The following is a 13,678-nucleotide window of genomic DNA, read 5'->3' as shown; positions in this document are numbered from 1 at the left end:
TTGCAATGTATTTAGTATGACACCTAAATATTGTTTTATTTCCGTATAATAGCGGTTTTGAATAGGAAACGTAGGCTAACATATATTTGAGGATTGTTTTGTTAAAGTACGTATTGTATTCAGTGCTGGTTCAATAGGCATGGAGGGGGGGGGTGTGAGCAGAGTGGTGGATTGTGGCATGTGGGATGATGCGAACTAAAAACTATTTTTATTTTACTAGGCAAGGCTCACTGAGATGAGTCGCTCTTGTTCACATGTGACCTGGTTATCACAAATTACAGCTCAATGGAGTGGCTTGTCACGTGGATATTTATAGTGGCAGCCAAATCCTCTGAATGCAAATTTATTCTAAACGCGGAGGGAAAAACGGAGGACCTGGAGATAAATCTACGTGACAACGGGGAGAGAGACGCGATAACTCAAAATATACGGCAGAGGTTAGGGTCGTGATCGAAGCCACGATCTCCTGTAGACCAGGCGAGGTGGTTAAAATCTTGCCACCAATGCAGTGACTCTCGACTACTGTTGCAGCGATACGAGGGCTACCCAGACGTGTTTTTTTCCTTTTCTTTAGAGTGCTCAATGGAATTATAACTTGTGTTTAAATTATTTTCACTGTAGATGTTCAAGAGATAAGACGCTCAACTTTGCTGAGCCTTGTGCCAGTGTTTGCTGAATCATTCCACTTCGAGTTGGTCTCCAAAAATCGCAGGCACATTAAGCCGGCTGTTAGTCCTCAACATAAAACAAACTTATATAAATTGTAGGTTTAGAATCATTATTATTTGATGATACTACGTTGACAGTTGTGCACAAAAGAACAAACTCTCCAACCATTGCTCAACAACAGCCAGATAATAGAAAACGAACAACTGGTGACATTTCAGGCAATGGCTCTTCTTGAGAGCATACACCGATGGTTATAAGAAGAATGGCAATTGCTATAAACGTTGCATTTTGTGTGTATAGATGCATTTCCTTTAATGGTGGTGTTATTTATGAACGTGTTGAGTTGTTTTGTAAAACAATGAAGAAGATTACAATTCGTAAAGTGGAGTGCATCGTCAGTAGAATAGGCGCACAGCCTGAAGAGGCTTCACCACCACCTTGATCAGCATCACTCGGTGGAGCCCACCTGAGTGGAAGCCTTTTGAGGGGGGGCGGCGGGTTGGTGGATCACGAATATTTGTGAAACTAAAAAGTAGCTGAGGCTGCAAAGTAGCCAGATGTTGTAAATGAAGTGGGTTCGTTAAACCTTCTGTATGGCCCTATATGTGCTCTGCCTCTGTCAGTTATTTTCCGATTGCTAGGCTGGACATTGATGTGGATAGAACAGGGTAGAGCAGAACAATCCAATGTTGTATTGCAATATGTACCTCTGTCTATAGATCCCACTTCTACCACCAACCCGTACTGGCCGGCGTGGTGAAGTATGGCCAAACAACCCCCACGATCCGCACGGCCTGCGGACACTATAAATTATTCATTCTGAGTAACTGCTTGCGTTGAAATGGGTGGCTCGTCGATGAATAGCTCCGTCCAAAGCAGAAATACCCAACTTTACCGATCTCTCTCGACATCGTTACCCCTTTTTACTCCACCAGCTAAAGCCTTAGGTTGTTATGTTGTCATTCATAAACTTCTCTACAGAATTTCCTACCACCCTCTTCTTGCCCTCTACCAACCTACCGTCCTGTACCTGCATAGCACGGGCTGTGGTGATGCGTGCCTGAAATCCAGCACTGGATTCCGTGGGAGAGGGAGGGATCCCCTGTAATTCAGGTGGATCAGTCTCTTCCCCCTGGGCACTGAGGTCACCATACCCTGGCTTGCCAGCAGATGGTAGTACAGCAAGTGGATTCATCTCCACCTGCTCTATCGCGTTCGATGTGTCTGGGTACTCGGGTTCATCATCAAACTCGCCTCTCCTGCTGCGCTGTGAGCAGCTCGGCAGCTTTGCCACTCACGACCCCTCACGTCCATTCTCATTGACGTGCGCACACTCCTTCACTTTGATGTTGTAGCTCGTGTGACTACATGCAGAGGGTTCTGTCACGCGTGGTTTGTTTGATTTAAAAATAAAATATATTCTCAAGAGCAGTGATTTCCCTCGTACGTTATGTTATGTACAATGTGTGGGTGGCGTTCGTGTGATTGAATAAGTTCATCCAAACCGCAGCGGGATTGTTCACCCGACATTCGAGCACGCCCTGCCCACAGGACGTCCACAAAGCGCCGAGTGTCTCTCAACTCCGTGCTCTGTACAAGACGCAGCTACTCACACTCGCCTGCCCCGAACATCCACCATTTAACAAGGGGGTGGAAACAGGTGCTTTTGTTATTCTTTAAATTTGATTGTTGTTTATTTTATTATTCATGTATTATTCATACATAATTATTCATTTTATTTAAATTAGGCATCGTTTATAAAGATTATTTTCTAGTATTATTTTATTTAAATTATAAAGTAAATTACAAACATTTATTTTATTATTAACTTATTATTAATACATAATTCACTTCATTAAAATTATAAAAAAAGTTGTATTTTATTTAAATGCGTCAATTCACGTAACGTATTCATATTATTTACAATTGTATTATTCATTCATATTATTAATTTTATTTTAAATTTTATTTACGTCTTATTCACTTTATTTGGCACTTAATGTTCTTCTGCTATTCGTAGTGTGCAGTTGCAAGTTAACCCGCTGAGGTCGTGACGGGTTTATTTTGTTCCATTCCTGTTGCTCTGTGGCCCCGGCACCATTTCCGTGCTGCTGTGATGTGCACCGATGCCCACTTCAGTGAGGGCGATGTTGGCACGCAGACTGAAGATCGATTGAAGAGGACAATTGCACATCCCTTTGTGTCCAGTGAATGTCTCGTTACTCGAACACATTTGTAAAACATTACCCATGGCTCGAGGAGTATCCTGAAGCTCATTAAATAAATTAACAATTATGATTGGAATCTCAGCTCCACCGCGACGAAGAATGAAAGCTGTCAATGCTCCTCGCATTTCCGCTTTCAACTGAAGAAACTTCAAATATTGACAATGCTCCCAGAGCCTGGAGATAACGTCACAGACATCGCGCTGATCAACAAGGGGCAGAACCTGAAAGCGCATCAGAGAGAGGAACAACGCGTAATCTGCACACCGCACTCCGACGTGCACGCCGCTCACCAATCCAAGCGCTACAGCCCAGGCTCAACCTTGCGTAGCTTCCCAGATCTGGAAAAAAAAATCGGCGACATTCTGGATTGATTTTTCCACAGCCTCTTTTGAAATCTCCCGTGCACTTTAATTATTGAGCGCACCCCGCGAATTTCTGCGGTGGAGTGGCATCGCCCTCACGTGGCGCGCACCAACACCGCTCCAGGCACCGCCGGGACCCAAACGATGTCTGGGAATCAGTCGCGATTCGTGGCTCGGTCCGCAACTCTGGACCAGTGCCGGCAGTAAAACAAATTAACCCCACGTGACCCCCAACATCCCCATCTCCCCCACCCCCTAGGGGTCTCTCGCGTGACAACCCCCAAGCCCCCCCCACCCAAACAACCCCCCCACCTCACGCAGCCTTCCCTAGCAGGGAGGGAGTGGAGGTAGCGGATGGAGGGAGGGAAGGGAGAGAGGTAGTGAAAAGAGTGGAGGGAGGGAAGGAGGGGAGACCCTATCCCACACAGACAGAATAGATCTCGAATCTGATTGGCCAGTGGCCGGTCTTGTGCACAAAGTCCCCACCCATAAATTCGGCATCACCCAAAGATTCTTCCTCACTGCTCCGCCCCCCCACGGTGCATCACGTGGCACCGTCTAACTACTACCACTACCACACCGCTGACATCGCACCAGTACCACGGTGCATCACGTGGCACCGTCTAACTACTACCACTACCACACCGCTGTCATCGCAACAGCACCACGGTGCGTCACGTGGCACCATCTAGCTACTACCACTACCACACTGCTGGTCATCACACCAGCACCACGTTGCGTCACATGGCACCGTCTAGCTACTTCCACTACCACACTGCTGGTCATCACACCAGCACCACGGCACGTCACGTGGGTCTAGCTACTACCACTACCACACCGCTTTCATCGCACCAGAACCACGGTGCGTCACATGGCACCGTCTAGCTACTACCACTACCACACCGCTTTCATCGCACCAGAACCACGGTGCGTCACATGGCACCGTCTAGCTACTACCACTACCACACCGCTGACATCGCACCAGCACCACGGTGCGTCACGTGGCACCGTCTAGCTACTACCACGACCACACTGCTGGTCATCACACCAGCATCATGGTGCGTCACGTGGCACCGTCTATCTACTACCACTACCACACCGCTGTCATGGCACCAGTGTGGTGGTCAGGATTGACACATGTGCCACAACCTAGGGGAGGGGTAGGTACCGGTCTGAACCGGTCCGAACCGGTCGGGCAAGAGGCGGTTGGAACCGCTCTGAGGGGAGGGGGCTGGCGAGAGCTGGGGGCTCCCAGAACTCCCGCCCCTCAGAGAGGGAGTATATAAGACGGCTCCCGGAGAGCGGGAGTTAGTCCATCTTAAGCTGAAGCAAGAAGCCGCCCGAAGACCCTGGACCCCAAGCCGCCGATGTCTTTCGACAGGCCGGGGCTGAGTGGGGTGCCAGCGTGGGTTAGCCTTCCCTCGGCTATAGAGCCGGAGGGCTTATGTAGGGAGTGTGGTTAGAATAGCCTGGAGGCTGTACCTCCCTAGGTTGTGGATAAAGGGCCATTCCCCAGTGTGTTAAGGTGTGGTAACTGTTAGTGAATAAAAGCGTGTGGCTTTTAAGAAGTCTCCGTCTCCTTCAAAAACATTACACCAGCACCATGGTGCGTCACGTGGCACCGTCTAGCTACGACCACTAACACACCGCTTGTTATCGCACTACGACACATTTATTTCTAAATATATACACATATATTTATATTTTTATACATATACATTTTGTTAAAATATTTTGTTATGTATTTATATGAATATGAATTCATGTGTAGTGCCTGAAATACGCGCCACACGCGAGAGTGAGTGTACACGCGCGCAGAGTACAGTGGGAGCAAACGAGGTCGAGGCTGTTGTTGTCGTTAGGTGTGAGGAGAAGGTCAGAGACGGGTAGAGGGCAATTAAGGACACAGGGCGCTGATTGGCTGGGAGTTGTTATTGTCCAAATGTGGTGCCACGCTGTCTGAGGACAGTTACAGATGGTAAGGGGTGATTAAGGATGCAGGGCGCTGATTGGTCGGGAAGTTGTTGTTGTCGCTAATTGGCGCCGTGTTGTTTGGAAAACAGGGCAGGTGCCAGCGGGGGCTGGGGGCGAGTGGCGTCGCGGGGGATGCCACCGATTAATTGGAGATTAATTGGCTCGGGGATGAAGAGAGGGGTTTTTGGAGCAGACGGGAGTTCGCGCCTGGGAAGAGAAGAAGGATGTTGGAGCTGAAGCAGTGGAGCCAGAAGCAGTGGAGAAGTGTAGGGTAGCATCTTCTTGGTTCTTTCGGTAAAGTCACGTAGAAGGGAAATAATAAAATAATAAAAATAAAACATAATAAAATACAATTCTAGGGTAGCAGTGGAGAAGTATAAGGTAGCAATGGAGAAGCCAGCAGAAAGCGGCTGGAGTGTGGCGGAGTAGCCAATAGAGATACGGCTGAGTGCGATGGGGGAGCCGATAAAGAGCGGCTGAACTGTGATGGAGAGAGTGGAGAGGAGAGTCGACAGAGGAGAGACGCGGAGCGAGCGAGGCCGTCGGAACGCGGCGAGCGAGCGGAGAGCGCGCAGGAGGAATGTTGATTGGTGTTAGCTGGAGGAATGTTGATCAGTATTAGCGAAATTAATTGATAGAGAAAAGCAAAAAGCTGTCGTGTAAAGTCGAGCACTACACATGTGTAATGCGAGCGTAAACGGCCTCGCGGATATGACGTAACAGTTGGGAGGAGTTGGGTCACGTGGGGAGAGGGAGTGCTTTTAAGGGCAGGAACCGGAAGAGGAGGGGGAGAGTGTGGGAATAAAGACAGGAGGAGGCCACGCAGGGCAGGAGGTGGAAAGTGGCGTGATCGCCACAGGTCGGGACTCGGCACCGTTGGCCAGCGGTGTCCGGGCACGGAGGAGACCAGGAGAGCAGCAGCGGTGCTGCATAGAGAGCAGCCGTGGGTCTGCAGGTCGGAGGCATAGAGGCTGAGTAGAAAGCCAGCAACGGGGCTGCATTGGGAGCCAGCAGCAAGTCTGCGGGAGCAACGGCAGCAGTAGGGCTGCCGAGCGGGAGACGGAGGAGACTCTGAGCGAGACGCCGTGCGGGCAAAGTTGTAAGAACCACAATAAAGGACAACGGAGACAGACCCAGTGCAAGAGTCCTTTATAACACTGGTGTCAGAAGTGAAACGGCATGTCAAAACAGCTCAGAAGAAAGAATATTCCCGCACCATCGTCTGCTACATCTTCCGACGACGACGACCTCCTCAGGCAGTGGGGCTGCCAACGATGGAGGAGGAAATCGACGCGGGGACGAGTGGTGGCCCGGGGGTGCAAGAGGTCGCCGCTTCGGTGGATCCGCCCGCGCCGGAGGACGCTGACCAGCGATGGAGACAGATGGCGGCCCAGTTGGAGACTTTGAAGACCGTCTTTGCGCAACTGTGCGACCTCGTCACGCCGGCGATGGCTTCGGGGAGGCCCGGGGGTGACCAACGGACCAGGGCCTTGCCTGCGCCGCCAGCGCCCTCTGCCACGCGGCACGAGGACGCCATCTTGGGCGTGGCAGGGGAAGAACCGCGGGAAGCCGCCATCTTGCGCCCTCCGCGGCGGGAAGCCGCCATCTTTGACACGTTGCGGTGCGACGCCATCTTGAACATGCCACGCGACGCGCCGTCTGCGGAGGACAGTGGAGCGAGGACCCGCAGCCGTCACTTGACAACAGTTAAAGAATTTTCAATCGGAGGCGACTGGAGTGCATTCGCCTGCCGATTTTTGGCGGCGGTGCGCTCCGCCAGATGGACTGACGCAGAGGCCCTGGAAGTTCTGCCAACTCTTCTCGACAATGAGTCGGTCAGATTTTTCCGTTCCATCAAGTCCGAGAAGAAGAAGACACTGAGAGGGGTTTTTGACGAAATGGCGGATGCATACGAGCCACCGGATGACGCTCACCGACGATTCGTTCAGCGCCAGTGGGCGCCCGAAGAGTCGCCGGTGGCATACAGGGGTGCTGTCCTGAAATTGGCCATGGCCGCATACCCTGAGACGGAGCCTGACCTACTGGAACCCCTTATTTTGGGCAAAATGCTTGAGCTGTCGAGAGATTTGGGGATCCCTATGCCGGTGTGCGGCCATGAGAAGTTGACATCTCGGGCAGCTGCGAAGTGTTTGGATGCCCAGTTTAATCTGCGCCGTTGGAAGCAGGTGACAGCGTGGACGGGGGGGCCCATCGTGGAAGGGGGTGCCGTGGGTTGGGATCCCAAGAAGGCGGTGTACGTTCCTGACGGGGGGGGGCCCGCAGGAATTGACGGCCGCCTCTGCGCAGTGGCCTGCCCGCGGTGGACCGGGGCCGCGATCTGCGCCGCCGACGTGGGAGCGTCGAGATGGGGGGAGTGCTGTGCGTCGCAATGACGTCGAGTGTTTCCGCTGCGGTCGCAAGGGCCACTACGCCAGGGATTGCTGGGCCCGTATACCGGGGCCGCCCCAGCAGGAGGCCTCGACCACGGACGTGCCGCGGAAGGACCCTCCTGGAAAGGCAAGTCGGTGCGCACCAGACACCCGGCAAGGCTTGGCACCTCATTCATCAACATTGCCGCGCGATCCGGGTGTCGTTGATAACGGGAGGCCGCCGACTGGCCTATGTCGCTCGGTAACGCAGTGGCGTAAATTGGCGTGGCGGGTTGTTGCGGCCGCTACTGGTTCGTCCACTGTGCCGAGTTCTATACAAGGGGTCGACGTGCGCATTTTAGTGGACTCCGGTGCGTCCGCGACGATTATATCAGATGTCATTTTCCATCTGTTGGGCATCCCGCCGGACGCAGTGCACCCGGTTTACGATTCCTGTGGAGCAGCGAACGGGGGAAGTATGGGCATTGTGGGCCAGGTCGACGCCAATATATCCATCGGGGGGGTGCCGGCCTCGGGAACTGTGTTGATTTCGAGGTCCCTTGCGGTTCCGTGTTTGTTGGGAACTGATTTTCTGGCCAAAATGCCCATTCTAATAAGAGTTGATCAAAATTGCATTGAATTACCGGGAGGTCGAAAAATTACGTTTTTTCCGTCGCCCTGGGGGCAACCCGCTCCAGTCTGCCAGGTACAGGTGCTGTCCGAAGTATCTGTTGACATTCCACCTGGTTCACAGATGCTTATCCCCTTGCGATATCGGAAACCGGTACCTGGTCGGGTAGGAGCGCCTGGGGTTTTGTTATCGCCGTCCGCGACCATTACGGGCAGGTCGGCGCTGGTCGGGGCACAAACTATTATCCGGCGGACCAGCAGCCATTTTTGCAGGTGCATAATGGGAGTAGGGAGAATGTGTGCGTGCCGGCCGGAATGGTCGTGGCGCATGCCACAACGGCGTTTACGGCCCAGGACCATCTGGGCCGCCAGGATGTGGTTGCCGGAGTTTCGGGCCCTGCGGGCCAAGATGATCGCTGGATCGCCGAATTGTGCGGCGAAAATTAATCCCTGACCGGGGAACAGCGATCCGCGCTTCGCGCGCTACTATTGAGTTATTCTGATGTGTTTAGCTCCGACGATTTGGACTTGGGACGCACCTCCCTGCTTTCCCATCATATTGACACGGGGGACGCTGCTCCGATTCGGCTGAACTCGCATCGGATGAGTCCGGCGGAGCGAGACCATGTTCGTGGAACAGTGGATGACATGCTGGCTGCGGACATAATATCTCCGTCTAACAGCCCATGGGGCGCGCCTGTGGTTTTGGTCAAAAAGATAGACGGAAAGTTGCGATTTTGCGTCGATTTCCGGAAATTAAACAAAGTGTCCGTGGCGGATGCATACCCCCTGCCGCGTATGGATGATTCCCTCGATGCCTTGTCGGGGGCGAAGTTCTTTTCGACGCTGGATCTTTCTTCGGGATTCTGGCAGCTTCCCCTCGATGAGTCCTTGCGGGAAAAGACCGCTTTCCGTACGCCGCAGGGTCTATTTCAATTTTATTGTTTTCCGATGGGGTTGAATGCTGCCCCCGCCACATTTCAGAGGTTGATGGAGTTGGTATTAACGGGGTTGCAGTGGGAGACATGTCTGATATATTTAGACGATATCATCGTCTTTAGCCGCACATTTGATGAACATCTACAGAGACTGGAGGCGGTGTTCGCCAGAATGCGCTCCGCCAATCTGAAATTTAAACCTAAGAATTGTCACCTACTGCAACGGTCCGTGCGCTATTTGGGACATATAGTCAGTGCCGACGGGGTTGCCACGGATCCGGAGAAGACGGCGTGCGTTCGCAACTGGCCAACCCCGGCCACGGTGGGGGATGTGCGTCGCTTTTTGGGGTTTGCCTCATATTAACGTAGGTTTGTTCCCAATTTTGCAACGATCGCGAGGCCTCTGCACCTCCTTACAGGTAAAGGACGGAAATTCAGTTGGGGACCACCAGAGGAGGCGGCGTTTAAGGGCCGGCGCGATCGTTTAGCAACGGCGCCGACATTGGACTATCCCGATTTTGATCACCCTTTCATTCTGGACACGGACGCGAGTGACACGGGCATTGGGGCCGTGCTGTCACAGTCCAAAGGCGGTGTGGAACGCGTGGTGGCGTACGGTAGCCGCGTCTTGTCCCCCGCGGAAACCCGCTACTACGTCACTCGCCGTGAACTTTTGGCCATTGTCTATTTTCTCCGCCAATTTCGGCCGTATCTCTACGGCCGTTCGTTCATTGTGCGCACGGATCATGCGGCTTTACAATATGCTCTGAGGGTAGACCAACCATCTGGCCAGCTGGCACGATGGTTGGACACTCTGCAGGAGTTTTCCTTCCAAATTCAACATCGGAAGGGGGCGCGTCACGTGAATGCGGACGCGCTCTCCAGGTTACCGCAGGGATCCCCTTGCGCTTGCGCGTCGGGGACGCATAGGTGTACGCCGACCCAGCAGCCCCCTCAAGTCTATGGCATTAGCGGTCGAGGTGCCAGAGGCTCCAGTGTGCCCGGGACCGGCCGATGGGGTTCTTAACCTTCCACGAGCGGTGTGGATCCGTGAACAAATGCTGGACGACTCGTTGGGGACCCTGCGGAGTCGGGCTGCAAAGGGAGGGGGGGGACTGCTTCCCGGGGGGACGCCGGGGGCCGCTCTCCGCGATGGACTGCTGATGTGGAGGGAGGGGTTACATGATCGCTGGCGTCTGGTTGTACTGTCGTCGTTACGGTACGAGTTGATTAGGACTCTGCATTGCGACACGCTATTTCACCTGGGGGTGCAGAAAACCTTGTTGACGTTGCAGTGAGACAACTTCTGGCACGGCATGACGACGGATGTCGTCGGACACATTCACGCGTGTCCCGAGTGTGCCCGGCGGAAGCCGCCCAAACACCCATATGTGCCGCCGATACAGTCTATTCAAGTGTCTCGAGTTAACGAGTTGGTGGCGTTGGATATTTTGGGACCCTTCCCGCCATCCGCTAAGGGTAATAAATACTTGCTAGTTGGGGTGGAGTATCTCTCCCGCTGGCCGAGGGCCTGGCCCTTGCCCGACCAGTCGGCGGCGTCCATTACGGACACCTTTCTATTTGGATATGTGATGGACAAAGGGGCGCCGGAGAGGCTGCTCACTGATCAGGGCCGGAATTTTTCTTCTAAATTGTTGGGGGAGGTGTGCGCTGCTCTGGGGACCAAAAAGATCCGGACATCCCCCTACCACCCGCAGATGGATGGTATGGTGGAAAGACTTAATCGGACGCTGTCAGCCATGCTGTGTCACACGGTTAATGAGAAGCAAGCTGACTGGGATTTGCACATCCCTGGGGTACTCTCGGCATACCGGATGACGCCTCACGCGTCCACAGGATATTCTCCATTTTTTCTCATGTACGGTCGCGAAAACGTGCCACCAATGGATGTGCAGTTGGGAACGGGAGTGAGAGGACCTACTAAGCCTCTCCCCGACTACATTCAGGACGCCGTTCGCCGCGTCGCTGAGGCGCGGGAGGGGGCCCGAGTGGCTGCTGCCAAAACCCAGGCCCGAAACGAACGTTGCGCTCAACGCTCGAAGGGGAAGTGCCCCTGGAAGGTGGGGAATATGGCTTGGCTGCATTGCCCGCAGGTGCGAGCAGGAACCTCCCCTAAACTGGATAAACCATGGCAGGGGCCTGTTAGGCTCATTGAGGTTCCTAACCCGCAGACTGCGCGCGTTCGGTTCGGAGCTCGGCGCTGGTACGTCCATACGTCTCGCTTGAAACCATACGTGGCCCCTCGAACGGATGCGTCATCTCCTGATGTTGCCTTGCCGGTGTCTGTTGCTGCCGACGCACCCTTGCCTGTGCCTGTTGACCCTGCAAGAGTGCCTGTCGTGCCTTCTAAAGACAAACCGGCCGTGACACTGCAGGAGGCAGCGGACCCTGCTCGGGGTGGGCTTACTACGGCTGCGGGGACACCTGGCCCCGCCGCCCTTCCAACCCCACCACAGACACGATTGCGGGACACCCCGGACTCTGGTCCTTCAGGGGAACGGGACCTTGGCGTTGTCGGGCCTCCAATAGCGACAGGCGGTTTTGACCCTGTCGCTCCTAAAACCCCGTCGCGTTCTCGGTCTGCAGGGGGGCCGCCGCTCGTCCGGGACGGGCCGGCGACCCGCACGCGTTCGAAGTCTCTTTCTTTTCCTTGATTGTTGTTCTCGTTCTTGTTGTTATTGTTATATTCGTTGTATTCTCCGTTTTCCGTTCACGGCTGATGGTTGGGGGTCGCTCGCATTGCTTGTTTGTTTCAGCCGAGGACGGCTGGAATTTTCTCTACGGGGGAGGGTGGTGTAATGCGAGCGTAAACGGCCTCGCGAATATGACGTAACAGGTGGGAGGAGTTGGGTCACGTGGGGAGAGGGTGTGCTTTTAAGGGCAGGAACCGGAAGAGGAGGGGGAGAGTGTGGGAATAAAGACAGGAGGAGGCCACGCAGGGCAGGAGGTGGAAAGTGGCGTGATCGCCACAGGCCGGGACTCGGCACCGTTGGCCAGCGGTGTCCGGGCACGGAGGAGACCAGGAGAGCAGCAGCGGGGCTGCATAGAGAGCAGCCGTGGGGCTGCAGGTCGGAGGCAGAGAGGCTGAGTGGAAAGCCAGCAGCGGGGCTGCATTGGGAGCCAGCAGCAAGTCTGCGGGAGCGACGGCAGCAGTGGGGCTGCCGAGCGGGAGACGGAAGAGACTCTGAGCGAGACGCCGTGCGGGCAAAGTTGTAAGAACACAATAAAGGACAACGGAGACAGACCCAGTGCAAGAGTCCTTTATTACACATGTATAAATGTGTGTAAATAATATACGTTTGAAATATATATAAACATATAGTAACATATATGCACATTTTAAATAATTATGTTAATAATTTGCTATATATTCATATTATTTTTTATGTTAATTTTCTAGAAATATATTTCTAAATATATATTTACATATAAATGAATAGTTATACCTAAATATACCCATCTATAAAAATAAATAATGATTTAAATATAGTACAAAATATCAACATATTTTTTATTTATATAAAACTATATATATTACGAAATATATTTATATGTAAATAAATATTTATATACATAAATATAAAGTTATATTTATATACATAAATAGAAGCATCTTTAAAAAACATAATATACAGTGAATATGTACAAGTAAAAATATGTATTAGTGTGTAAATATTTTAATAATTGTTGCCCATAGCCGGAATTTGTGTGCGGCGTGTTGACAAAAAGCCTGGGGACGACTTTTATTTTTCGTTCCCAGTCCCTGTCACTGTGTGAAGTTCACGCGTGGTGGTGGTTGTTGTGGTGGTTGTGGTGGTAGTGGTTGTGGTGGTAGTGCTTGTTGTGGTGGTGATGGTTGTTGTGGTGGTGATTGTTGTTGTGGTGGTTGTAATGGTGGTTGTTGTGGCGGTTGCGGTGCTGATGGTTCTTGTGGTGGTGGTTGTGATGGTTGTGGTGGTGGTTGTTGCTGCTCTTCCGCCTTCTCCTGGCGAGCACCAGGGCCACGTGGCGCCTCGTCGACTCGCCCTCGCGGGGAGTTCCCAGCAGCGTCAGTGGTGATCCCCTCCCCCCCCAGAGTGCTGGGTCACAACAGCGTCAGTGGTGACCCCCCCCCCTCACAGTGCTGGGTCTCAGCGAGGCTGCAGGGTGCCCCTCGGGGCCTCTGTTTTTGTTATCGCCAGCGCGGTGACGTGGTGACGTCACAGCGAGTCTGCAGGGTGCCCCTCAGGGCCTCTGTTTGTTTTTGTTGTCGCCAACACGTTGACGTGGTGACATCACATCGACTCCCCCAGTGGCGGGAACTCAGAATGTCAGACTCTGTGTTTGTAGTGCTGGAGGAATCCGATGAGCTGTGAAGCTTTTTTGTGTTCACAGATGGTGCAGTGGTGAGGGGCGGGCGTGGGGAGAGCGCGTGGGGGGAGAGGGGGAGGGGTGACATCGGACATTGTTGGCGCCTTTCGCGTTTGGCGCCATCGCTTTATTTGTTT

The sequence above is a fragment of the Lethenteron reissneri genome, chromosome 65 (assembly GCF_015708825.2).
Source record: "Lethenteron reissneri isolate LAM-NWPU_2019-01 chromosome 65, ASM1570882v1, whole genome shotgun sequence".
NCBI lineage: Eukaryota > Metazoa > Chordata > Hyperoartia > Petromyzontiformes > Petromyzontidae > Lethenteron > Lethenteron reissneri.
The sequence above is the reverse complement of the archived record's forward strand: the minus strand, read 5'-3'. Positions refer to the sequence as shown.